The sequence below is a fragment of the Boleophthalmus pectinirostris genome, unplaced genomic scaffold (assembly GCF_026225935.1).
Source record: "Boleophthalmus pectinirostris isolate CB_2022bp ecotype Guang Dong unplaced genomic scaffold, ASM2622593v1 HiC_scaffold_19, whole genome shotgun sequence".
Classification (NCBI taxonomy): domain Eukaryota; kingdom Metazoa; phylum Chordata; class Actinopteri; order Gobiiformes; family Gobiidae; genus Boleophthalmus; species Boleophthalmus pectinirostris.
In genome coordinates this window covers 31,741,656-31,767,643 of record NW_026571140.1, presented here as the reverse complement: position 1 = coordinate 31,767,643, position 25,988 = coordinate 31,741,656, and the positions used below count along the sequence as shown (strand labels likewise).

At 39.2% G+C, this 25,988-nt stretch overlaps 1 protein-coding gene across 1 annotated transcript in view; it reads left to right on the top strand.

Annotated features, from left to right (window-relative positions):
* LOC110172884 (E3 ubiquitin-protein ligase RNF128-like) overlaps positions 1-8,121 on the top strand; it is a 204,092-nt gene extending 195,971 nt beyond the window's left edge. Inside the window, exon 4 of the transcript XR_008632264.1 lies at positions 7,299-8,121. The gene's annotated coding sequence lies outside the window, so the exon portion shown is untranslated. The remainder of the gene's footprint in view (positions 1-7,298) is intronic.
* The last annotated feature ends 17,867 nt before the right edge of the window (positions 8,122-25,988 follow it).

Below are 25,988 nucleotides of genomic sequence, written 5' to 3'. Positions count from 1 at the left end.
TTGGTCCAGTTTAGTCCATGTTTGGTCCTGTTCTCGTCCAGGTTTCATTTCAAGTTTAGTTTCTGGAGGCGTATGTGCAAGTGTGAACACAGATCTGATTGAGACCTGCATGGTTAATCCCAATTTTCATCTGATTTTATCTTGTTATTGACCTGATTTAGTCAAGATTTGAAGTCAGTTGATCCTTGTTCATATCTGATATATTTTAATTAAGTTCATGTTTTGTCTTTAAGCATCAGTGTTAGTTTATATATATTTTCTAATCTTATCTCGCTCCTCATCTTGTGTTTTAGTTTTAGTTTTGACTGACCTATGACCTAACTCAGATTTGTCAATATTTGATCTAATTCTGTTCCTATAAACACGGGACTTTGAAAACCAAACATTTCCAGAAAAGACACTTTACCTGGTGGGAAATGTACCGAACAACGAACCCAAGATTTGAACTTTTGTCCCATTGTCTGCTGCACTTTTAAAACTGCATGAGGCTAGGACGATTGCACGGCCGCCTTGACACCGTTAGGACAATGTTTTCACCAATTAAGTCTGTATCTTGGTATGGCCCTTGTGCGGTGGAAGTGGGAGTGAGTGCATTGTTAGGGGTGGAACTTTTACCACTCTTATAATGATAATAAATGTGTCCACCCACGCGGCCTGGACCTGCATTAGTGAGATCGTCCAATCAGGTCGCGGGTTTGCTAACGAGCGTTCAAATAGACGCAGTGAAGCAGGAGAAGGAAGCGCGACCTCTTCACGTTCAGAGGCGGGGGAGCTAATGAACACAACACATCTGGAATGAAGAGACGATAACAGCTTCATTTAGTCCCCTGTAGTGGTAGAAAGTGACAGCGGAGGTGCCAAGGTGTGTGCAAAGGCTGTGCAGTTTGTGTGAAGCTGCAGGGTTCACTAGGGTTATGTCAAAAGTCATGAATTCTTTTGCCTAAGATATTTTGTTGTAATAAGGGGTGTGCAAAAATATCAAAATATCAGTTTATCATATCATTTAATATGATGATACATTATCGATATCAGGGACTGCTGTATTGATATATCACCAAGAGTATTTTTTGGTATATTTTACTAAATTATTTTGTTACAGAGCTGCAGTTTTGTTGCTTGTTTAGAGGAAGGAGACTCATTTATGCAACACATTTACACATTAATAAAGACTTTTAGTATCACAGCCATGATTTAGCCATTATCTTTTATTGAACTGTATTGAATCGTATACGTATCGATTTGAAATATACCGTATCGAATCAAAAGTTCACTGTATAGAGGTATATATCATGTCATGGCCTGTGTATCGAGGTATGTATCGTATGTATCGTGGTCTGTGTATCGAGATATTATCGTATTGTGGTCTTTGCGTCGAGATATTATTGTATCGTGGTTTACGTATCAAGTTATGCATCGTATCGTGGCCTATGTGTCGAGATATGTATCGAGATACTATCATATCGTGGTCTACGTATCAAGATATGTAGCGGATCGGCAACTTCTTAATGACACGATAGATTTTATTTGGTTTGACTTGATTCATTTAATTAAAGAAACAAACAACACTGAGCCACAAGTTGACCAATACTTGCCGCTCTAAAGGCGTAATTTGACACGTTAAAGGGGCGCTGTGTAACTTTTTTTGTGGAGAATGTGCCACCTGCTTATCTAGGGTCATGTTACAGGTCAGATCTGAGGAAAAGCAATCTCGCTCACAGTAAGAATCCAATTTCATTTGCCAATAAATGCAAGATACGTATGTTTAATGTGTAGTGTGGGCAAGTGGGTAACAAATTGTCCACCAGAAAATTTTAATTTTAATTTTAATTTTAATCGCAGTTAAAAACCCTGACGCCCGTGTAAATGTATAGCTGACACTGACATACCTCACCTTGGGAATAGGGCCGAGCGGGGCCTTCTGCTGTTAAAATGGGTCCTCAGAGACAGGTGCAGGAGGCTGTGGGCTGAGCAGCTGAGGGGGAGCAGGGGACTGGACTGGTGCATTGTGGGAGTGTAGAGCAGGGGACAGGACCGGTGCATTCTGGGAGCGTAGAGGCGGGCGCAACATGTGACCCACAGCAGACAGACAGGGCGCCGCTCGGAAAGGGCCGGGGCAGCTGCACAGGGGCCTGAGAGCCAACTGTTACCACCCACACAATGCTACGCTCTCTGTCGCCATGAGAATCAGCCTTTGACTCTGTCTTCCTCTAACACAGAGACTCACACAGGTGCATGGCTTACATACAAACAAGTCTGAATGGTTAATATGTAAAAGTAAAACAGCTTGGAAATTCAGGAGTTTACTTACTGAAAAAAATGGAACCACTGCATGTGCCAAACCATATGGGACAGGAACAATAAACAAAAAAGTAAAATGTATATTCTTTGAAATTGTCAAGAAGATGAAATGTGTGGTAGTACAGATTTAAATCACTCATTTTTCAGGGTTTGTGGTTTGATTCCTGCTCTGACCAGTGTATACTTTTTGATTGTGTCCTTGGGCAAAACACTTCACCCACTTACCAATGTATGAATGCTGTGTGAATGAATGATTCGTGGTGATGGTTGGAGAGTTGGCGCTGTGGTTGGGCTGCCACAACCCTGTCAGTCAGTCCCAGAGCAGCTGTGAAAAGTAGATCGTGTTACAGTTCTTGTTTTGGAGATGCGCAAAAAAAAATAAAAAAAAATAAAAATAAAAATAAAAATATGCTGACTAATAACATTATATTTAAACTCTTCTGGGTTTCTTTTTGGTGCAGGACTTGACCTAGCCAGCCTGGCGCCGCCTAATGAATCCGCTCAGTTTAATTTCTCTCCAGCAACTAGGTCAGGAATCAAAATACACGAGACGGTTTGCAAAAATCCAAGAGGTGCAAGTTCGGGCACCAGCCAATTCGTGAAGAGTCATATATTCAGTGTTGTCAGCGATTCCTGAGATCGAGGATTTAAAGCCAGAATAAAGAGAATGTTTGGTGAATTTCATCAAGGGGAAAGACGTTATTGTCCTCCTTCCTACGGGATTTGGGAATAGCTTAATATACCAGTTAGCCCCGTTAGTGGCGCATTACATACGTCATGACCGAATAGCAGCGACTGGTTAAATAAAAAAAGTACCCGTCTACCGTCGAGAGTATGAAATCTAAGGCTGATGAATCAGGCTAGACTTGACCCCCATCTATGCCGGACTGATTATGATAAATAGGATAAACATCATATAGCTCAAATCCAGCCCTAACTTCTGCAACTTTTGTTTCACCCAGCAGTAGTGTGAAGGTTAATTGAAAAGTGTTAAGTTATATTAAGTGCATTTGATGTAAGGCCAGTGGTATAATGGCGTCTCATTTGTGTTCGTACTTTTCCAGCCTGCTGCAGAACTTGTTGGAACAAATATCACTTTAAGCTCACTCTTGTTTTCTCAAGTCTGTAGTGTTCAAAGGTGACCTCCTACCTCTCAGTGTCGGCGCGCCACTGCCAGTCCGCACTAAAGCCTTTTTCCTGAAGTCTGTGCCCCTGCGCGTGTTTACCCAGCCCCCGCCTGCCACTACAACTCCCCCATAAGCCCCAAAATCAACACCCATCCTGCCTCCTCCTCCGCAGTCGCCCCTAAGTCCTCCTGGAGCTGCCGGGGCTATCAGGGGTTTAATGGAAAAGCCTTTTATCCCAGGACTTTCTCTGCAGCTAGGAGCCCGCCAGTGTCCCGTGTCAGCACAAAAAACTGCACACAAACTGCACAAAAATTGCACACAAACTGCACACAAACTGTTAAGTTATATGAGGATTCAGATGTCAATACAGGCGTTTGGAAATCCTTAAAGGGCCCATGTTGCATATTGCATTTTCTGCATCACAAGTACCTGGGGTTGCGTTTTGTTGCCTTTACACACCTTTAACACACAAACCCTGCTTATTTGGGTCTGTTCTACCTTGTGATGTCATGTTGTAATACAGCTCCACTGTGTTTTTAAACTCCTTACAGCTTCACTAGGATCATTTGGATGATTTCAGCCTTGGCCCATCTCTATTGAACAAAAAGTAAAAGGAGCTGTTTACTTCAAAACTATTGCTTCATAACATCACAAGGTGGAACAGAGCATTTTGAGCTTTGGAGATATAGACAAACTATTAAAAAGAGTCACTCAAACATGCGCGAATGAAACAAAAGACAACTCCAGGTTTGTTTTTGAGGATGAAACAACATTATAGCCTGACTTAAAGCTCACAAGAGTCATTTTTGAGTAATATAGGAACTTTAAAGGACTTTTCAGCTTGTGGGTGGACAAAATGCAAATTCATTGCTGGAAATGTTTGTTATAGAGCTAACAGAATGCAAATCTGGAATGATGGCATAATTTTATTGACGGACCAGATGTTCTTGTACTTTCAAATAGCAACACATTTCAGAAAAAGTATAGACATGGCAATAAAAACCTGGAAAGTTGTTTTATAGGGCGAACTGAGCCAGCCTTCATTTGTACTGTTGTGAAAGGCTATGAATAAACTTTGATTTTGTTTTTAGTGTGTTTTGGTGCCTTTTCCGAGCTCTTTAAGACTTTAGTACTGTCCATGTTTTAACCCTCAGCGTGATAGTCTATTGCCACGAAAATATAAGCGGTCTAAAGTTGTGCTACGTAACTTTTCTGGTGTGTGTCTGCCACCTCTTCGTCCGCAGTATGACATATTTCTCTTGCACCATTTCATGTATGTTAATTTCTGTAGATTACCTTGAATCCTTGAACCTTGAAGGATTGTAAAGTGAACAAGCGCCTCTACATAGATCTAACTAACTGCTTGCCTGAGCCTGAGTTTGACCTCTGCTCGGAATTTTGGCCGTGCAGTTCTCAACGATGAAAGCTGTTGTTGTGCCCTTGGGCAAGACACTTAACCCACCTCACTCCCAGTGTCTGTGTGCACGTGACCAAACAGGTGTCCGTACATGTAGCTCTATGCACTCAGAAGGAGCGAGACACAAACAGTTGGTCAGTCTGCAACGCAAATGCGTATTTAAAGATGACTTGTACAAGAAATTCCACGCTTTCTGTTGCGTTCGGGACAAGTGTGAGTCCATGTGCACGGTGCACAAAGCAGCACATATGTTTCGGTGTCCAGTGGGAAAAAGTTTTGCCAGGTGAGAGTCGCGCAATGTCGATGACGAGTCCCCACCTCCCTCCCCCCGTACGGTTTCCTGGTTTTGACAAACGCAAATCTGGTCACACTAACCTGTATTCCACTGAGTCATGTCTTTTAATCCGACAGAAAGTTGACCGCATCAGCGACACAAGAGCTGTAGTTTTATCTTCGCTTAGTTTCTGCAAATTAGCGATGCGGTTTTAAGTTTCGTTTTTGTGAGAGTTGCGCAAAACTGCGTTAAACACATTATAATCTCAAACGGATTGATGTGGCTCTAGAGTCGTTACGGTTTATATGTCGTAAAGTTGAATTTATGTATGCAGGTTAGTAGTGCAAATAGTAATAATAATGATGATAATTTTAATATGAACACGTTAATGATTAATCGATAATCGATCGTTAATTCTTCCGACGATCGATTAAGAAAATTTCATCGAATGCCCATCCCTACTGTGAACTACAGTTTGCAAAGCAGTAACGTCTTTGTAGACAAGCAGATAGTCCACACCACAAGAAAAGTTACATAGTGCATCTTTATTTTATTTTATTTTATTTACATTTTAAAACCTGGTCCAACATGCCTTAATTATGCTGAACTCGTCTAGCTGGACAGAGTTGTTGCTTAAAATGCTGATTAACCCTTTAAGGTGGATTTTATTGGATAATCTGGGGTATTAAGCTCCGCGGGAATGTCACTGGCCTGATCCAGACCAGGTGTCCACTTGCGGAGTCAGCTCAGGGCGTGTGGGCTGGATGGAGCAAACAGCACATCAATAAAGGCCTCCCTGCATGACAAGAACCAGAGTTGCCAAGTCCACTTCTTTATAGAAACTCTGGTCTTCTTTTTTCTCCTTGCACGATGTAACTTTTCTGAGGGAGGGTCAACCAATTACTTTTCTCCACAGCGATGTTGTTACTGTTCCTAGAATTTTCTGTAGCATGACTTTAAACTTTCCAGAGGCCACATCACTCCTGTCCTCAAGCAACTCCACTGGCTCCCCGTAAGTACAAGTCCCTCCATAACCTGGCCCCTCCCGATCTCACTGACCTCCTCCATCAGCACTGTCCCACCCGCCGCCTCAGACACCAACCTCTTCACTCCTCTCATCAGGACAAAGCACCAGACCTTGGGGGACCGAGACTTCTTCGCCGCCGCCCCCTCCCTCTGGAACTCACTCCCACAATCCATCAGGAACTCGGACTCACTGCAGCACTTCAGATCACTACTAAAAACTCACCTGTTCAATCTGGAAACCCCCCATGATCACCCGTTCAACCCGTTTTCTAATGTCACTTCTTATTTGTTTGTAAAGCGTCTCTGAGTGTCCAAAAAAGCGCTATATAAGTCCAATGTATTATTATTTATTATCACAAAGGAGAAGAAGCAGATGGTTACCAAGTTATAGGTCAGATCTGTGGTGAGGAGACCACAATCTCTGTAAAAAAATCCATGTTTATCAAGGTGTTTTTGAGCAACAATAACACAATTAATTGAATAAATTAATTGAATAAATGAAAAAAAGATTGTAGTCATACAGTGGAACTTTCCTAGCCACACCGGTGCCAGAAATTTCATTTCTCTCCAGAGACTAGGTCAGGAATCAGAATACACTAGACGGTTCACAAAAACCCTGGAAGTGCAAGTGCGGGCACCAGCCAATCAGCAAAGAGCCACACATTCTGTGTTGTCAGCGATTCCCAAGATCGAGAATTTAAAGCCAAGGAGAATGTTTGGTGAATTTTATCAAGGGGAAAAAGATGTTATTGCCCTTCTTCCTATGGGATTTGAGAAAAGCTTAATATACCAGTTAGCACATATGTCATGACCAATACCAGCGACTGGTTAAATTAAAGAAAAGTACAAGGCTACCGTCAAGCAAATAAGGTCAGATGGTTTCCAGGAAGTGAAACTGGCTGATGAATCAAGCTAGAACAGGCACAGCAATAACATATCCATGGAGACAAAAAGGTACACAGTGCACCTTTAAAGTCCCTTGCAAATTTTGACAGTTGAGAGTTGTATTTTTTTGATGAGTCTTGCTCCGTGAAGGCACTTTTTTTTTTTTTTTATGTTTGCAGTTTTTCTATTTTTTCATAGTAAGGGTGCTTAAAGCTGTTAATTATGTAAAATTTTTCTTTCTTTCTTTCTTTTTTTTTTTTTTTCCCCAAAGGCCTGGTTGCTTATTGCCTGCTGAAAATCTGGCCACCCAATGACACATGCTTGGGTTCAGCAGGGGCACCAGTATGAAGGAATGCATTGAACCATCCTTAGAAGATATCACATTTGCATCAACTGTTCTTATGCGTGCAGAGCAAATGGTGGAGCCCACATCGTGCCAGAGATCTCTCCATCCAAGTGTGCAGCTTATGTGGAGGAATACAGGGTGTGGTGGAGACGCCTGTTACCAATGCATGGATAATTTAATAGGCCATTTGGAACAATAGACAGAAAGCGAACAGTGAATATGTTTAGGTTAATGTGAAAGTTAAAGGGACAGTCTGGAATTTTGGATATAGGGCTTCATTTTCTTGTGAGCCAGAGTGCTGGAGACGTGTGGAGACACTTTTTTAAAACAGTCTAACCCGCACCCGCAAGTAAATCTATTATTACTCCAGACTGTTGATGTAAATGTCTGTGTTGATAGAATAATGTTTGAAATAAAACTAATCTTGCGTCGCATGAATCGTCTCATGTTGAGGGACTATTTTCTCATATATCAATCCGCCACTGCCACACTTTCTATCAGGACGAACAACTCGCTGCTGCTGCTCAGACATAAATCCTTCCAATGAAAGGTTGATTTCACTTCTAAAGTTATTCTATAGTCAGACATTTACATCGACAGTCTGGTGTAATAATTGATTTGTTTCAGATGTTTTGTGGAGTGGGTAAGACTGTTTTTAGTGGCAGGATAACTATGGCCATTGACATGCACTAGCCTAGCACCAGCGACCTCTGCAAATACAAGGACTGGCTGGAATATTTAAAAAAGAGTCTCCACACGTCTCCAACACTCTGGTTAACTAGGAAATGAAGTCCTATGTCCAAAAATCCGGACTCTCCCTTTAAAGTATAAAGTGGAAGATTTTAGCTTAATAGTCTTAAAAAGAAATTTTAAAAAGGTAACGGCTACCTTTTACCTTTATTTCAGACAAATCCAGGTCTGAAATTATCCAAATGATTCCAGTGAATGTGTACGGAGTTTAAAAACACAGCGGGGCACTTCCTGTATCGCCATATGACATCACAAGGTGGAACAGAGTAGGAGAGAAGAACTCAGCCAAAATGTGTCAGATTTGTGTGTCAAACGTGTGTGAATGAAACGAAACACAACTCCAGGTATATTTTTGATGGAGAACATAGATTAGAAAACAAAGCAATATGGGGTCTGTAATCTCTGGGAAACAATATCAATAATAGTCAATTGTCCGGACTCATAGTTTTGATTTGGCCTGCATGCTGATCTTGTTTTAAGCTTGTCTAATCCTGCTGAAATCATTTTTTTCCTGGCACGGTCAATAAAATCTATATGATCCTGTGATTGGTTTTCTACCTTTATTTTCTACTATTTATGCTGAACTATCGACCAGTTTATCTGATACTACACCTAACCTATAACTACCATATGTACCCAACCAGCCTCCTGACATAGTAATTTAACCCCGGTGCTCTGCTTTATGTCCAGCTATCCTCACCACACCTTGTTACCAGATGCCCCCGCGGCTGTGCAGAGTGATCGATCGGCCTACGTCACCCGCCCCGTTAATAAAGGCGGCATTAGCGTAGCCAGAGAAGGCAGGGGCAGCTGGGGAGGCTAATCCTTCTCTCCAGGTCACCCACCAGACAAGCCGCAGCAGGACCACTAACTCAGGCCTAATCAGCACACACCATCAGGGAGATCCACACTGCTGCCTGTGCTGTTACTAACCAGGCGTGGAAGGGTTAATGTTTTCCAGGCTCGGGGACCAGCTCCAACACGCTCTGTATCTGCTGCTGCTTTCTGTGTCACAACTCCTCCAGGGATCAGATGAGTAAATGGGATTAAATGCAATAAAAAGATGTTAGATTGTGTTTTATTTTGGGTTGCACAATGTGAAATGTGTTGTAATAAAAGTTCCGGGTAAAGTTATGGTCATGATTAGTTTATAAGTCTCTCTTTAGACAATGTTAATGTTTCATATTTACTACTGACATCGAACACTCCCATTATTATATTTATGGAACATCTTGATTTCGTCTTGTTTCTTGCCATCGTTCATGTTTAGTACTTACACAAACTTTTAGTAAGAATTCTGCGTAATGTTTTTTAAATTTGACCACTGGACTGCAAAAAACAAGATCTAGGTAAGTTAAAACGAGTTAAGTTAAATTAAGAACATTTTACTTTATTTGAGTCGATTCAGCTTGACAAGTAAAATGATCTACCAATGGAATAAGTGTGTTTTCTTAATTCAAGCAACATTCAATTTTGTTTCTTATTTTAAGTGCAGAAAGTTTTTGTTTTTCTTGTCTTAAGATGTATTAAGATAAGAAGATATGTATTTTCATATTTTAAGAGCAAAAAATTTTTTTTCATTGGCAGATAATTTTACTTGTTAAGTGAAATTTACTCAACTCATGGTCAAACGTTGTTAATTTAAGTGATCTTAACTTGACTAGATTTTAGTTTTTGTAATGAAGGCAGGTTCTTCTATAAAGTTCTTCACTCCATGTGGTTTTATATTAATTCTGATCTAGAGCACAATCATTCCAAAACTATGTCCGACTTTTGTCCGAACTTTTTTATGTGATTTTCTGTTGCACTGATACATGTTCAGATGAAGTTTATTTTGATATAAATAGTTTTTGTATCAGTTAATATCTGGGTATTGTATTGTTTTTTTTTCTTTTTTAAAGGGACAGTCCGGAATTTTGGACATAGGACCTCATTTCCTAGTGAGCCAGAGTGTTGGAGACGTGTGGAGACACTTTTTAAAATATTCCATCCAGTCCTTGTATTTGCAGAGGTCGCTGGAGCTAGGCTAGTGCATGTTAATGGCCATAATTATCCTGCCACTAAAAACAGTCTTACCCACTCCACAAAACACCCGAAGTAAATCTATTATTATGCCAGACTGTTGATATGAATGTCTGTGTTGATAGAATAATGTTTGAAATAAAACTAACCTTGCATCCCATGAATTGTCACATGTTGAGGGACTATTTTCTCACATATCAGTCCGCTGCTGCCAGGCTTTCGATCAGGAAGTACAACTCGCTGCTGCTGCTCAGACATAAATTCTTCAAATGCAAGGTTGGTTTTACTTCTAAAATTATTCTATTGACACAGACATTTACATCGACAGTCTGGCGTTATAATAGATTTGTTTTGGGTGTTTTGTAGAGTGGGTAAGACTGTTTTTAGTGACATGTTATCTATGGCCATTGACACGCACTAGCCTAGCACCAGCGACCTCTGCAAATACAAGGACTGGATGAAATACAACAGTCTGGCTCACGAGAAAATGAGGTCCTGTGTCCAAAATTTCGGACTGTCCCTTTAACAAACCTAGGAATAGAAGGTGAAAATCTGTCATTGCAATGGCATTGAGCTAAAAACTACCAGTAGAAACCACCAAATGCTGAAGAATGAGCTTAACAACGAGCTCAAGGACTTTTCTGTGAGATTGATTAATGATTTGAATGTTTAATTATTTTGTAAAACATTTCTTTTTTGACCATTCCAGTTTTTATTTTGCCCTTCAGTTTCAGCTTTTGGCTATAAATAGTCCACCAAACAGCAGGCTTCAGAACTAATGAAGACTCCTGTGAATGATATCGGAAACAAGCAGCAAGCGCTATATACAAAACCCCTCTTTGAATACTGCTAAATTGTTTTAATGACAACCCTGCACAATCAAGTAAAGGTTCTCTGTAGCAGTGGGAGTAATAGTTGCTTTGTTGTGTGAAAACATGGTTCTTTCTAAGGTCTTTTAAACTCATGTAAGACAAAAAGAGTTCATTTTGACTGAAGGCTGAGGATGGGAGAGGAGAAGAAAAGAAAGTAGGTCATAGCACAGGTTTGAGGTGCAGTAATTAACCTAACCCAAATTACATCGTCTGCAGCTAAAAGTGTACTTGCATTAACTGTATGAATAAATTAGTGCAAGATGGGACACAATATGAATATTTTTGCACAAATTTAGGTTTGTCCTTTGAGGTATTATTCGCTTTTATTAATAATATATTAGCTTAAGTTAAATTGTGAGTGTTTCTCATTTTTTGCAGTATATTTTTGAGCTGCCTGACAGAAAAGCTATAGATAAGTTCTTCGTTATTCTGTAAATGGCCTAGCAGGTTTTATTTTACCAATGCAACTTTTCAGTAACCCAGATTATTTTTAAATATGCTTTGGGAACATTATACTACGTCTCTGTCAAACACAATGGTGCACTGTTTTTTTGTTGTCTTTAAAATAGTTCAGCCTATCTTAAATGTAGTTCTTTTTGATATATATCGTATCGTAGGTGATTCTTCAGTATAGTCAGTTTACTAAAATGGTGACGGTTGTTTTTAAAATAAATTTATCCCTCTAAGGCAGGGGTCTTTTTTCTCTGGGGGTCACATTATTGCTTCTGACTGTGATGGGGGGCCGTATAACAGAATTGTATGACCCAGACAAACTGCATGGTCCGTACACTGAACAAAAAAGTAATTGGTCGTCCACTGTTCTTTGAAAACTCTGCACTCTCTGTCAACTTTTCATACTTTAACATGACACATTTTGCTGTCTTCAACCTCACTACAGTACTCTGCGTGTGCATTGACTATCACTGTTTGATCTTGAGCTTGCCAGGTGACAAAAATCTGGCGACAAATGTAAATATGTTTTAAAAAAATAGGCCATGACCACTTTTGAGGATTGCCTCATAGGGCCAGTTCAAATGGGCTGGAGGTCAAGTCAGAGGCATGTATTCCACTATTTTCTGATTAACGTTATAATGTTAAGCCAAAGATGTTCATTTTGTCTTCTTATGTACTTTAACTTCTTGGGTTCTTTTTAAAGACAATACAATAAAGTGTGTTTACCTTGTTGACATGTTTCAGCCATCTTCAGAACTGTATATCAGCTGTTGTTACTTCCTGTAGGCGTGGTCAGTCTGATGGACCTGGCAGATCACTCTGACTGACCACGTCTCCCGTCGCCCGGTGTGCTCTGGAGGAGGGTGTCCCAGGTGTGTGAAAGGAGGAACACTCCATCATCACGGTTAATACTGTCTGTGCCTCATTTCCTGATTTCGGAAACTTATAATAACAACAATTTCCTGGTTATAATGTTGTTTACTGATCAATACACAGGGAGTTGTGTTTTGTTTTAATCACACAAACCCTGCATATTTCAGCTCTCAAAACACTCTGTTCCAGCTTGTCATGTGGTAATACTGATTGTCATGTGGTCCACTGTGTTTCGCTAGAATTATTTGGATGATTTCACTGGAATTGTTTATCTGAAGAAAAAGTAAAAGGTAGGGCTGTTAACTATCACTTCATGACTTGACAAGATAGAACAGAGCATTTTGAGCCTTGGCATTGTAGACAGACTAATAAAAAAAGGATTACTCTAACGTGTGGATGAAACAAACACAGCTCCAGGTCTGTTTAGGAGGAGGCAACAACATTATTGATTGATTGATTTTTTTTTTAACATGGCTTAAAAATCTGTGTATCATTTGTTCATTTGTTTTTCAAAATAAAACCTAAAATAAGAAAACGATAAAACAACTATTTTCTTCATTGTTTGTCTCCAAAACCAAAATGAAAAAAACAGATAATGATTAAGTTTTTTCAGTTTTTGATTTTGTGTTTAAATGAGTAATGGAAAAAAAAAAAGGATAACAGCCGTTTCCTGTTTCCCTGACCTAAACTGCGGTACTGAACTTTTGTGCCGCATACGGACTAAACCAGGACTGAAACAGCACTAAAACAGGATTAAACCAGGACTGAATCAGGACTAAACCAGGACTGAACCAGAACTAAAACAGAACTAAAACAGGACTAAAACCAGGACAAAACCAGGACTAAACCAAGACTAAACCAAGACTAAAACAAGACAAAAACAAGACTAAAACAGGACTGAAACAGGACTAAACCAGGACAAAACCAGGACAAAACTAGAAAAGCACTCAGAGAGCGCAGACCTCCGCCAAGGACTACCCCCATTTTTTATATAAATTGCGATAAAATCAGTCTTCTGGATCAGATCCGGATCAGCCTTTGGAATATGAAAGAGGATCCCATTGTCCATCCCTGAGTCAAATTTCATGGAGTTTGGTCAATAATTAACCGAGATATTGAGAAACAAAATTTTTGGCCCCATTTACCACAATGTTAACTAAAATTTCAAAGTGATCCAGAATCCAGCATTTCTTCCGGATCACCCCCAAAATGAAATCAGTTCTTCCTTTTCACATTTCCAACAAATCCTGAAAATTTCATCAAAATCGGTCCATAACTTTTGAGTTATGTTGCTAAGACAAACAACAAACAAACAACAGACAAACGCCGGCAAAAACATAACCTCCTTGGCGGAGGTAATTAGGACTGAACCAGGTCTGAAACAGGACTAAAACAGGACTAAACCAGATCTAAACCAGGACTAAAACAGGACTAAACCAGATCTAAACCAGGACTAAAACAGGACTAAACCAGTACTAAACCAGGACTGAATCAGAACTAAAACAGGAATAAAACAAGTCTAAACCAGGATTAAACCAGGACTGAGTGTCGGGACGGGCCTGAAGGTGCACCAGCATAGACTGATATTTTGAAAAACAAATGAACGAATGATACACGGATTCTTAAAGCTCACAAGAGTCAGTTTAGGACCTTTAAAACTTCAATTTCTAAATCTAAAACCATGCATATACTCTTATAGTAACTCCTCGCATACACCTAAAGGTCCCTGCATCCCCAAAACACACACACATACACTACTTTGAACTGAAATTGATATTCCGTTGCTTGTGTGCTGTCTCTTCTCATCCCCATATTGAGTATTAGAGTGATGCTGGCTCATCTAAACCGGACTAAATGCCTTTGTGATGGCCCTGTGCGCGCCCGGGTGCCTCTACGTCAGCAGTCTGCTCAGCTCACTGCTCAGGACACAACCTTGGGGTCCTCTCGTCGTCACGGTGATGGAGGGGAAAGTGGCGCTCTCATTCCTGACAGATTGGGGCCTCCCTGTCACTAAATCAATCAGCCAGCCCTCTGCTCTGGGATAGCCCGGCTGAGGGAGGGGGTGGGGGTGGGGGTGGGGGGGGGACTATTTTGTCAAGAGCACTTTGAGGAAGAATACTGGAAGGAAAAGGCGAGTTTGGGCAAGAGTGGCTTCAGGATATAAGAGAAGATGAGTGAGTGCTACAACCGCAAAGTGGTTTAGATCGGCTGTAAACATGCCATATTTTGAGTGAAACATGAATTGGGTTAAATTACAATTAAAGATGCATTACGTAACTTTTCTGGTGTTGTCAAAAGCGCTTTGTGGGGGAGTATCAGAAATAAAAAGCGAGCTTGGACAAGAGTGATTACAGGATACAAGAGAAGAAAAGTGAGAGGTACAACAACAAAGCGGTTTAGACCAACTGTAAACATATTTCTTTTTATTAAAATATGAATTGGGTTAAATTATAATTAAAGATGCACTATGTAACTTTTCTGGTGCAGGTTTGTCTTGTTTGTCTCTATTAGGGCTGGGTATCGTTAAGAAATTGCTGATACCTCGATACATAGGCCACTATACGATACATATCTCGATACAGTCAGCTTTCGATATGATATATTTCAAATCGATTCAATACAGTTCAATAAAAATAAAGGCTAAATCATGGATGTGATACTAAAAGTCTTTGTTAAAACACTTCTTGTGCAAAGTTAATAAGACAAATGCCCATTTTAATCAAAACTGTGAAAATGTGTCAAACTGTCAAATGCGTCTCATAAACAAGTTTCCTTCCTCTAAACAAGCTACAAAACTGTAGCACTGGAATAAAATAAATGAGTAAAATACACCAAAAAATACTCTTGGAGATATATTGATACAGCAGCCCACGATATCGATGCTGTATCATCACATTAAACGATACAATATATCGATATTTTGATATTTTTGCACACCCTAGTCTCCATGAAGACGTTATTGCTTTGCTTGGAATGTGTCAAAGTATAGCATTAAACCATCTTGCATGTATATCAATATGGGTATATATTAGGGATGTAACAATAACCAAAATATCATGATATTTTATGGCCAAAAGTCTTGAATTACAAGTTTCTTTGCTTAAATGCATGGTTTTATAGTAGCAACAGCTTACAAACATCAGGAACTACATATCCCATGATTCATTTCAGTGCAGAAAATATGAAGAAATATGTTTTTACTTGAATTCTTGGGAAAGTGTCCTATATACAATTATATCAGCCTCTTCAAAATATGGCAATAGATATCAAACCGTGAGATGCATATCGTGATAATATCGAACTGAGAAATTTGGATATCGTTACATCCCTGGTATATATAGTACTAAAAAAATAAATTTAAAAAATATGAATTCTTACTGTTAAAAACTTGCCTCTCGACAGATCTGACTTGGAACTTGAACTGAGAGCGTCACCCATTTCTGTCCATGGAGATGGATAAGTGTAATGCCATACTGGGGAACATTCCAGGGACGGCAAAACATCCCCATAGACACAAGCAGGTTGTAGACTGTCCACTAGAAGGTACACGGTGCTATTTTAAGGAGATCATATTTAAATTTGCACCAACTTCACTCTGACTTGACAGAATATGTGAAATGGTTTATATACAGCAACAATAGTACACGGCTTTTCTGTGAGGTGGTTGAGTTTAGCACGATATATAATGTGTTATATCACTTTGACAAGCCCTTGGTCTCTTATCAGTTCAATAATAAAGTAATTCTTCCTAGGGCACTGGAAGTTAACTTTGGAAATATTAGTTTTATTTACAGCTATGCCTTGAACCTCTCCCGATGATTTACTCCACATCGTTCAGTGGCTAAGTCTACTTGTTTCTGTTACTTTTAGAATTATTCTGACTGATATTTAAGGTCCTGTATTACACAAAACTGACTCTTGTGAGCTTTAAGCCATGTTAGAATGTACCTCCTTAAAAGTCTGGAGTTGTGTTTTGTTTCATTCACAGATTTTTGAGTAATCCTTTATCATTAGTCTGCTTAAAATGCTTTGTTCCACCTTGTGATGTCAAGAAGCAGCAGTTTTCAGTAGTAGTTAGTAGTTTGCTGCTGAACTGTGCCCCACCCCCCTCTCTCCCCTCCTCCTGTGATCAGTAAACCATATCCCACAAACTACAATAACTGTGAACTGGACTCTGTATTGCTGCAACAGGATATTTAAAATACACATATGACTGGATGCCCCCTGACCTTCATGTCCAAGTTCTTTTGGTTCTCTTGATTTGATTTGTTGATATGCCCCTTTCCTGCTGCACTTATATTATTACTAGTACTGTATGTTAATGTTTACACAGTGTGCTCTACAAACCAGTAACTTTTTTTCTGGGGACCCATATTTTAAAAGTCACAAACCTTTGCGACCCAAATCAATAAACATTATTCGTAAATAACAAAATAAAGGTGGATTTGACCATTTTTGAACATTAATGTGGATATTGTATTGTTGACTGAGTGATTGTTTACTCAAGTTTTAAACAATGAAAAACAGTAACTGGACCAGCAATAAAACGATCCATAAGTCGCCTATTTGGACATTAAATGTGGCCCGTTTCTTTTTCGTTTCAACATTCAATTGAAGCAGCAACATTGGAACAAAATTGTCAATAAAATAATTACAACAAGATTAGAAATTATGCAAAACACGTCTTAACATTTCAGCATTTCTAATGAGATAAGTGGAGCAGTGCGGGTTGCAGGAGGAGAGTGCAGCAGTAGATCAGCCGCAGCATTAAGTCTGTTTCTGTGCTTTGTCTTTATTTTTGTGAGCACAGAAAATCCCAATTCACACACATTTATGTAGTAGTGAAAGGAATAAATACTGAAACACTGGCCCTACTAAGGATAAGATATTTCTGACCAAATGTTTATCCAGAATGATGGTCAGAGATCCATGTGTACAACTGTATATTGCAGATCTACATGCAGATCATGACAAGGTGACCCCCAAAAACCCTCTTGTGACCCACAGGACCATGACCCAGTCTTTGTGAAACACTGCTCTACACTATTACGCACTTTTAATATACTATGCAGTTTGTTTGTGATGCTCTAACGTCATTTTGTTGTTATTTTATGACAATGACAAAGAAATTGAAATTGAAATAGTAGCTACCTCTTGACTTTAGTTCAGTAGAGATTGGCAATTCCAGGGCTGAACTCCAATCCAAATGATTCTAATGAATGTAAATGGAGCTTAAAAACACAGTGGAGCACTTCCTGTATAAAAAACACAGCGTAAATATGCAGGGTTTGTGTGTTAAACATGTAAGAATGAAATAAAACACAACTCCAGGTCTGTTTGTGATGAGTAACACAGATCAGACTAGTGTACCAGTGTAATGTGGCCTCTTTAAGTGCACAAAATAAGCCCATCCTATTTTAAAAACTGTTGTGATCTTCTCTCTCATCGCTGGGCCAGATATAGCGTAGGTCAGATTAGTTTATCCGAGCGCTGACTGTCAGAAGGTGAAAACCAAATCCTCTTTAGGAGTTAACTGTATCATACTGTGACCCACTGACCTGTCCAGAGCGCAGTTCAGTTCAAGCATGTCTTAACCTCTGCAGTCTACTTGAACATGGTAATATGAGTGTGACAGCTCTTTTAGTTGCCGTAGAAGATGAGTTTAATGTCTTTCTTTTTTCTGTAAATCCTCGCTCCAAGCCATAATGAACAGAGGGACTTGTGGTAAAATTAGTTTGATGTATGATGTAAGCGAGACCGAAATTGTGTAAGGCTTAATTAGTAATAATGACCCATAATTTCTTCCTGTTACAAGATTTATGTCAGATGAAAGTTACTTGAGTGTTGAGTTTTTCCTTAGGATACAGTGAAAGCAGAAATGCACACTGTTGTTGGGTCCTTGAGCAAGACATTTCATGCGTCTTGCCTGCATGTTTGTGTTCGTACTATAGTTTGGCTGGATGAGGTCACATGATAATCCAATTGGACTTTTCTAGATAATGTAAGCTCTTGCTATTCAAAGGTCTATAACTACTGTTAAACCGTGTATTATTTTTAATAAAACCAAAAATAAGAACATTTAAAAAACAACATTTTTCTTCATTATTTGTCTCCCAAACTAAAATGAAAAAAACAAACAAAAACAAAAAACAAAAAAATGGATAACAATTAAAATTTTCAGTTTTCAATTTTGAGTTTAAATGAATAATGGAAAAAAACGGATAAAGGCCATTTCCCGTTTCCGTGACTTAAACTGCGACTTTTGCACAGCATACGGACTGAACCAGGACTGAACCAGGACTGAACCAGGACTAAACCAGGACTAAACCAGGACGGAACCAGGACTAAACCAGGACTAAACCAGGACTAAACCAGGACTAAACCAGGACTGAACCAGGACTGAACCAGGACTAAACCAGGAGTAAACCAGGTCTGAACCAGGACTAAACCAGGAGTAAACCAGGACTGAACCAGGAACTAAACCAAGACTGAGTGTCGGGACGGGCCCGGAGGTGTGCCCACGTAGACCATCAGGCGATCAGGACTGAGACTGGGACCAGACCAGGAATGAGACCGGGACCAGACCAGGACCAGACGAGGACTGAGACCGGGACAGAGACCGGGATTTGGTCCTGGTTTAGACCTGGTTTAGACCTGCTTCAGTTCTGGTTTAGTCCTGGTTTAGACCTGGTTTAGATCTGGTTAAGACCTGGTTTAGACCTGGTTCAGTTCTGGTTTAGACCTGGTTTAGACTGGTTTAGACTGGTTTAGACCTGGTTCAGTTCTGGTTTAGACTGGTTCTGGTTTAGACCTGGTTCATTTCTGGTTTAGACCTGGTTTAGTCCTGGTTTAGACCTGGTTCAGTTCTGGTTTAGACCTGGTTAGTTTAGACTTTCTGGTTTACTGGTTTAGAGACCTGGTTAGTTTGGTTAGACCTGGTTCAGTTCTGGTTTAGACTTATTTAGACCTGGTTCAGTTCTGGTTTAGACCTGGTTTAGACCTGGTTCATTTCTGGTTTAGACCTGGTTCATTTCTGGTTTAGACCTGGTTCAGTTCTAGTTTAGACCTGGTTTAGACCTGGTTCAATAATTTAAAAAAAAAGTAGTTTTTTTCTTTCATTTTCTTATTTTTGGTTTTATTTAAAAAAACTAATGAACAAATGATACACAGATTACTGTTATTACAATGGACGGTCCCTCTGTATTTATTTTGGCTTGGGACCAGTTCAAAGAATGACTGATGTTTTATTTGTTTGTGGACTTTATTGTTCCTGACAGCAAATTTTTCCTTTTGCATTTGACCCGTAATTCAACTTGTGCTTCTGGACGTCCTGTCAGCGTCTCCAGATCTTGAACCAGAATGTTGCTCTGAATTATATCGCTGGAGAAAGCCTGTTGTGCATGTTTTGGCTCTACATCATACAACTAATCAACTAAACAATATTTTATTAACAGGGAGTGTTGATAATGAACAGAGATTGGAATAAGAATAGAACAAAACTTTATCTGTTTGTTCCCAGATAAAACAAAAGGCACACACCATCCACAACTCCTCCAGAGAACACAATGAAAGAAAGGAAAATGTGGTGATTAACAATTTCAGGCAAAATACATCTTTTGAAAACCAATACCCTTTATCAACTCATTCCAAATTACATTTCCTTAAAGCTTCCTAAAACCTCCTAAACGTTTAAGCGTTGTTAATGCCATAATAATACACTAGAAATATTATTCACACACCCATTACAGTAACTTTCCAGCAACAGAACATTGTATAGTAGGGACGTAATGATATTTTCACAATATTTTCACACACCTCACTGTATATTTATGAATGAATAATATAATTTATGAATGTGATACTTTTTCCTCTTAAAATGCCTTGACAAGACTTAATCCAAAAAACTAAAAAGTGCTTAGAACTGTTATTTCTTCATGTAGTCTGCACTGAAATGGAGCAAAGGATCATGGTCTATGTAGTTCCCTCTGTCTTTGTTTTGTTATTGCTGCACCATAACTTTTAATTTAAGCAAAGGGACTTGTAATTCAATATATTGTGATGGTCCACGATATTATTGTGAGAACTTTGACAATACGATATCACGATATTTTGGCTATTGTTACATCCCAAGTAAACAGTGATTGAATTATATAGCTACTGAGGTTTAAAATGCGGTATCACGTGACAATATTTACTGGGTTATAGGTGGTAAAAATGTGTTCATCTTCACAAAATGGTTAATTTAAATATTGTAGCAGTATCGTAAGACAGAGAATTTATATCCAGTCCATTACATTTTCCAGTATCAGCTAGAGATAGACCGATATATTGGATCGATATTTTGTTTTGGTCAGACTGCTGCCTAAATCAGCACACAAAGCTTTATATTAACACTTTAAGGCTACGTTTATATGATGACAGTCTGAACAGAAGACGCAAAAGTGGCGTTGCATCTTCACTTTTTATTCTGCATTTAGACGAGTGTTTTCAGGAGGAAATCTGAGTGCAAACGGTGACGAAAGTGTGTGGAATTCGATTATCCATACCAGGGGGCTGTGTGGTGATGCTCGGTGGTGATGTATGTGACGTAAACGCGTACGAGATGTGACCAGAGTTTTGCATCTTAGGCAGTGTAGACGGAAATGCTATGGCGGAGAGTATTCAACTTTTCCACTGTGGAGGGTGGTTTTAGATTTTTGCGTTTTCAATGCCCCCAAAACGCCATCACCGTCAAACGAAAAGCACTTCCGATAAAGCATTTTGTCGTTTTTACCTGCAAGTGTTCTTGTGTAAAAAGGCCCTAATATGAAGAAATTACTGCTCAAAACATGACTAGCCTACACATCTTTCGTAAAGGTTTGTGGTAAAAAGTGGCTTGGAGGGAGTTTTGTAGTAAATTTAAATGACATCTTTTTAGGAAAATCAAAACTGTCCCAAAAATATCATCCCAAAATAGCAGTAGAGGTTATCGGTTACTATGGAGTCTCAACAATCGGTATCAACATCGTACATGAAATTAAAAAAACATATTCGTCGATCTTTAATATCAGCACCGATACCAAATTCTGTGTTAGTTTTGAACATAGTCCAGCTTTACCTCTTATCTTTACATTGACTTTCTCTCCGGCGCCTCTTTCAGATGAGTGATCGTGAAAGCCCTGACTCTGAGCTTGACTCGTGTCCAGGTGGAATCCCTAACTCTCTCCAGACCTGTGGCATTTGACCCACACACACTCCTCCTCCTACGCCCGCCGCAGCCCAGACCATCGCTCAAGCCTGCCCCACTCAAAGCTCTGCTCGGGTGAGATGTCCGAGTGACGGATGGTCCCGGAGAGGGCACTGGGGGTGTGAAAATATCAGGTATCATTTAAAGAAAAACACAGCTCCAGACTCACTGGAAACAGGCCATGGCTCTATTCGCTGTTACCTTTGACCCACATGGAAAATGGATGTTTAAAAAGTTATCTTGTTCTGGAAAGAGGACTGGAAATTTATGCAAGTGGAAGTACAGTCACATGGCAAAATATGAAATTACAAGTCTAAGTATAGCTGCCAGATTTGTATGGAGTACACATGTAAAAATAGTACACAAAGTTATAGTAAACCTCTTTTTTTAACATGATTAATTAAATATTTTAAAGCTGGATCAAGTTGTTTTAAATCCCAGTCTGCTTACTCTTGGAGCAATGGCCAATCAGAGCAGGAGCTGGGGTGCCATTTTGTGTCTGCAAAAATCATCAACTGTAATCATTTTGATCTGAAAATATTTGTATTAACTTGCTCTACATGATCCTGGTGGTTTAATTTCACTAGAGAAAAGCAGATACAACAGAGAGACAGCCGTAATTGCATTTACATGTCTTGACTCATACTGTGAGCAGGGTCACATTTCCACAGACGTGACGTGTAACTCTGTCTGGTTGGGTTGCTTACTAGACTTAGGCAGCATTCAGGCTGCAGAGCTTAACGCTCAATTCAGATTTTTTTTCGTGAAATCCCATTTTTTTGCGATTTTGTTCACATTTCTAATTAAATGCGACTTGTATGTGATCTCCAGTTTCAATTTTAACCACCCCAAAAGTGTCCCGCGTGTGCATTGGAGGACACGACGACGTCACATGCAGCGGGCGTGCTCAGTGTTTATGAAAGTCGCCTAAAGCTGGACACTAGCATTGAGCACCTGGAGATTTTAAAGTTGCTGTCGTATCATAGCCAGAACATGTACAGCTTATTTGTTTTAAGGAGGAGATTGAGAAGGAGAAGGACGAGGTTTTTGGCCATGGTGTTTTGTGGGGCAGTGGCAGCAACGACCGTAGAAAGGAACGTGTGGATGCAAAGAGCGGTGAGACTGATATGAGCTTCACTGCTTCACTGACACGGAGTTCATACATAATTTTCGTATGATGAGAAAAACATTTGTGTACATTTGTTGATGACGTGTAGGTGGGATGAATGTGACCTGGCCGTTCAGACTGAAGTCGCATGTCAAAAGATCAGATGTACGTCGGTTTTAGGAGCACATATCCAAGTGAAAAAATCTGATCAGTGTCATTCTCAGTGACGTACAATTGTAGGGAGTATTATCTGTTACATAAGAGTGAGTTGTTGTACAGTTGTAGGGAGTATTATCTGTTACATAAAGGTGAGTTGTTGTACAGTTGTAGGGAGTATTATCTGTTTACATAAGGTGAGAGTTGTTGTACAGTTGTAGGGAGTATTATCTGTTACATAAAGGTGAGTTGTTGTTACAGTTGTAGGGAGTATTAATCTGTTACATAAGGGTGAGTTGTCGTACAGTTGTAGGGAGTATTATCTGTTACATAAGAGGTGAGTTGTTGTACAGTTGTAGGGAGTATTATCTGTTACATAAAGGTGAGTTGTCGTACAGTTGTAGGGAGTATTATCTGTTACATAAGGGCGAGTTGTTGTACAGTTGTAGGGAGTATTATCTGTTACATAAGGGCGAGTTGTCGTACAGTTGTAGGGAGTATTATCTGTTACATAAGGGTGAGTTGTCGTACAGTTGTAGGGAGTATTATGTGTTACATAAGGGTGAGTTGTCGTACAGTTGTAGGGAGTATTATCTGATACATAAGGGTGAGTTGTCGTACATTTGTAGGGAGTATTATCTGTTACATAAGGGCGAGTTGTTGTACAGTTGTAGGGAGTATTATCTGTTACATAAGGGCAAGTTGTTGTACAGTTGTAGGGAGTATTATCTGTTACATAAAGGGTGAGTTGTCATACAGTTGTAGAGAGTATGAATGTAGTTTTGTATCTCTCACTGTTTGAGCAGAGCTTAGAAAAATATCGATATGTTTAATGCCGCACACTGGAACATTTTAGGCAAAGTGGATCATCCACTAAAAAGTTATACAATGAAGCTCGAAGTACGTATTTGCAAATGTTTTGGAAGTGGCAGATGCCCTGTGTGCTGTTGACATTGTTGAGTGTGTGTCCGTGTGTGTCCGTGTGTGTGTGTGTGTGGGGTGTGTGTGTGTGTGTGGTTCTTTCTCAGATGTATTATTAGTGACAGGCTGAGCGAGTGGGTGGTCCTATAAAACCAATATACAATAAAAAGGCCAACAAAATAAAAAAGTTGTTTATGTTTTTCTATGCCCTCGTCTCGGCTTTCACAAGGGAGACATCTTTGTTTTGTTACCATCCTCATGTGTTTGGTGTCTTCATGGGGAATTTGTGATGGTATAAGTTATACTCTCTTTACAACCGAGTTTCTACAGAGGTCGGCATCACAGATAAGATCATATTTAACGCTCATCTTACTTTATTTTCTGATCTCTTATAATGTTTTTTCGTCATCAAGAACATACCTGGAGTTGTGTTTTGTTTTTAGCTATTTTTATTACTTATTTATTTATTTATTTTGGCTCTATTTACATGTTCAGAACAAGACAAACAGTACTAACTTGTTGGCAAAATCACCCCCTCCAAGGTCCGTGTACCATTTGTTCTTTTGAATTTCAATTAAGAACGAAAAACAATCAAATGGGAAAACAGTTTGTTATTTCATTATTCCATTTTAGTGTCAAACATAAAACAGATTTCGAACTCCAATGTTTAATTTAAAGTTTATTTCAAATAACACCAATCAAAAAACAGTCATCATGTCTATTTCAGTTTTGATATTTTATTTTCTCTGGTTTATATGCCCCAGAAGTGATGCTGCCTAGCGCGTGTTTTTAAGTTTTTGGATGCATCAGTCTTTATCAGTGGATGTTATAGGCTCCCATGGCTGTCATCAAGACACTAAATACATCAAATTGTGGTTTGGAGCAGACAAGACACATGCGGAAATTTCCACCACACTGTAGCAAAATGGAATTAAGATGAGCTCAGAAATGAGTATTTGAAGATTTTGTGAAAAACACAACCTAAGGCGCAAAGGAATTGTTACTGATGCCGAGTTGGCAAGTGCTGTAATGGGCTCATTTTGTGGGCAAACATGTCCTCTTCTTTTATAGCGACGCATTTATGTTCGTGTCTCAGAAAGTAACTGCTGAACTCCATGACGAGAAACAGGTCGTAGTGAGGCAATAAACTTTCTTCAGTTGATGCTGAATTCACACACGGCGCTGAGCAGCAGAACGTTCGGGGCAAATAAACCAGAGAGAATAAAATATCAAAATTTTAATAGGCACAATGACTGTTTTTTGATTGGGCTTATTTGAAATAAACTTTAAATTAAACATTGGAAATAGAGGTCAAAATTTGTTTTTTGTTTGACACTAAAACAGAATAATGAAATATCAAACTGTATTCCCATTTGATTGTTTTTCATTCTTAATTGAAATTCAAAAGAATGAATGGTACATGAACCCGCCAAGAGTGTATATGTTATGTATATTAAATTAAATTATTTATATTAAATATTTTCCCCCTCAATCACCAACCACCCTTAAACTAAAACCTCCCACACAAAGAAAACCATATACAGTATATATTTATATACACAAGTACATTAAGTGTTATCACTGTACCAAAATTGTATATACGTTTCAGTTCTTTTGAAGCTAAATTTAGTGAGCTTTGTGTATGTTACCAGACCCCTGACATGCTGTTTACTGCCTGTCCCTGTTGTAATGCATGTGTGGGGTCAGGGGGTCTCACCTGCACAGCGTCTCTCTGCAGCCCATTCACGTCCAGCAGGGATTTCATTTGACCATATACTCGCTGTGCTGTTATACACCTGGTTAACTTAACTCTATTCTCTCATAAATCAGGATCAACTAAGCCCACAGACCCTTTTAGTGGTACTCGGTAAAATAAGCACACGTTTTACACGGTGGAGTTAGTGATAAAGCCACTGAATATCACAAAAAAGCAGCTACATGCCCAATTTTTAAATAAAGAAATAACTACTATCTACTCTATTTATGTGTACCGTCAGAGTTGAATGCAATAGTAATTCTATCTCCTCTTACTGGCATTGGTGAAAGGAAAAGCTACACAATATAGGTTACTTATCATTGTAACCTATATTGTTTATATTATAATGTAAGGAAGTGCAGTTACAGAAATATAGAAAGATTAGTTTTTATGGTATATGCATCAATTCAATCCATCAATCACCATATATTATACACAATAAAATAAGGAAATCTAATTTGTGTACTATTAAAAGTTC